Below are 2,888 nucleotides of genomic sequence, written 5' to 3'. Positions count from 1 at the left end.
CAAGTTAGAGTCCAAAACAAGGGCAAAAGTGTTTGGAAAAGTAGATACGTTGGAGACGTATCAGTGCCCAGGTCGTCGAGGCGTTTGATGACCCATAAGTATACGGGATCAATCATAGTCCGTTCGATAAGTAAGAGTGTCGAACCCAACGACGAGCAGTAGGAAATGACAAGCGGTTTTCAGGAAGGTATTCTATGCAAGAACTGAAATTATCGGTAACAGATAGTTTGATAGCAAGGTAATTTGTAATGACTAACAAGTAGCAATAGTAACAAAGGTGTCGCAAGATAGCTCAATCTTTTTTATAGCAAAGGAGATGCCGGAATGTTCTCTTATAGTACGCAAAGCGTTCTTGAGGACACATGTGAATTATTGTCTAGTCATTTTCATCATGTTTATTTGATTCGCATTCGCTACTTTGATAATTTGTTATGTGGGTGGACCGGTGCTTGGGTGCTATTCTTACTTGAATAAGCCTCCCATTCCCTCCTCTCGCAAGCATCCACAACTACGAACAAAGAATTAAGATAAATCTAACAATAGCATGAAACATATGGATCCAAATTAGCCCCTTGCGGAATAGTACATAAATTAGGTTTTAAGCTTCTGTCACTCTAGCAACCCTTCATCTAATTACTACTCCGCAATGCCTTCCCGACACAAAGATGGTGAAGTGTCATGTATTCGACGTTCATATGACACCACTAAACAAAGCAACAACATACATATCATCAAAATATCGAACGAGTACCAAATTCACATGATTACTTATAACTGGACTTCTCCCATGTCCCCAAGAACAAAAATAACTACTCACAAATCATATTCATGTAGATCAGAGGGGTATTGAATATCATAAGGATCTAAACATATAATCTTCCACCAAATAAACCAACTAGCATCAACTACAAGATGTAATCAACACTACTAGCAACCCACATGTACCAATATGAGGTTTTGAGACAAAATTGAATACAATTGATGAGCTAGGGTTTGAGATGAGATGGTGCTAGTGAAGATGTTGACGAAGATTGGTCCTCCCATGATGAGAGAATCATTGGTGATGACGATGGCTTCAATTTCCCCCTACCAGAGGGAAGTATCCCCGGCGGAATCGCTCCGCCGGAGAGCAAAAGTGCTCCTGCTCAGGTTCCGCCTCGAGACGGCAGCACTTCGTCCCGATATTTTTTTTCAAGGACAAATGGCTTCATATAGCAGAAGATGGGCTTCGGAGGCCTGCTAGGGCCCCCACAAGCTCGGGGGGTGCGCCCAGGGTGGCAGGGCATGCCCCCCAAGGCTTGTGGCTGCCTGATGGGTCCCTCTCTGGTGATTCCTCTGTCAACATTTTTTATGTATTACAAAATAATTCTCCATAAATTTTCAGGTCATTTGGAGATGTGCATAATAGATATCTCTGATGTAGCCCTTTTTCGGTCCTGAATTTCAGCTGCCAGCAATCTCCCTCTTCCTGTGAAACTTCCAAAATAAGAGAGAAAAGGCACACGAATTGTATCATAAAGTGAAATAATGACCAAAAACATAATAAATAACAGTAGGAAAGCATGATGCAAAATGAATGTATCAGCGTTTGAGCTTGCCGTGCTCCGAGAAGAGCACCTGCATCATGGAGAGCGTCGAAGCCGGTCGGTTCAGACGTCGCAAGCAGGCGGCGTGAGCCGCTGCAACCCCACCATGGCTCCCGTCTCTTGGATTGCCGCCGGAGCCGAATGGTACTCCTCTCGCACGTCGACGAAGGGAAGCGCCGCCGCACGACACCGGTCTAGCTCCTTCTCTTCTCACACGGAAATGAAGGGAACAATCTGGTACATTGACGTGGCTTTGGTGCTTTGCTTTAATATTCGTGCTTAAATCTGACGGTAAACAATACGTTCGGGATGATTTGCAAAAATAAAAAGAACGTTCGGGAATGATCTATATCGAAAATAAATGAGTACCAGTATGTTACATTCAAGTCAAGTCAGCAGAAGGTCAACCAGCTAGTTCAATTTCAAAGCAGCGCTAGCGTCGTACTGCTTTTGAAATGTTTCACTAACATGATCTTTGCCGATTTCGTGTGTACAAACATCAAAAAGCTCGAACCAGAGGTGAAACTCAAACCGACAAAATACGAGAAATGCTGGTGTTAACTGAAAACTGAATATTTCTTGGTTTTGGGATGGACGTCACATTGTGGCACAAGGAAAGAAAATAAAAGCGAAAGAAACCGAGGGGAGGAACGTAAAATGACCGTAACAGATGTCTCTGCACCTGTTAGGAGAGTTGTATACGCGGGACCAGTTTACCACCATCACTGACTGGTGGGTCGCGGCTTTTCCTGGTCCCACCTGTCCGTGAGAGCGCCACGTGGGACGTAGAGAGACATACACCTAGGCAGCTAGCCCACGGCACGCAGCTTTTTAAGCCCCCCCTCTCCCTCACCTCTCTCTCTCTCTCTATATACGCTCACAGGAGTCACAGCCACCGGCGACGCCACCGCGCGTCTCCAGAACCTTCTCTCCCATCCCTCGCCTGTCCCCATGGCGATGCCTTCGCCCCCTCCCCCCGCACCTGGCCACGCCGCCCTCGCCGCTGGACGTGTCCTCAGGCAGGGATACCAGGCGGTTCCCACCCCGCAGCGTCTCGCCATCCTCCTCAACGACGACGGCGGTTCGAAGGCGGTCCGCCTCCCCTGCCCGCTCCGCCGCGGCGACCTCAAGGAGGGTGTAGAAGGACAAGATATGGGCTGTGCAATCTCGATGTATTGATCAGTGCACCAGGCACGTATATATAAGTACAGAGGTGGGCCACAACCTCAAATATACAAAGGAAACAGGAGGTGGGCCCTACACACAAATATACACATACACAATATACTCAACACCCCCCCC

Source organism: Triticum dicoccoides, chromosome 7B (genome assembly GCF_002162155.2).
Source record: "Triticum dicoccoides isolate Atlit2015 ecotype Zavitan chromosome 7B, WEW_v2.0, whole genome shotgun sequence".
Classification (NCBI taxonomy): domain Eukaryota; kingdom Viridiplantae; phylum Streptophyta; class Magnoliopsida; order Poales; family Poaceae; genus Triticum; species Triticum dicoccoides.
The sequence above is the reverse complement of the archived record's forward strand: the minus strand, read 5'-3'. Positions refer to the sequence as shown.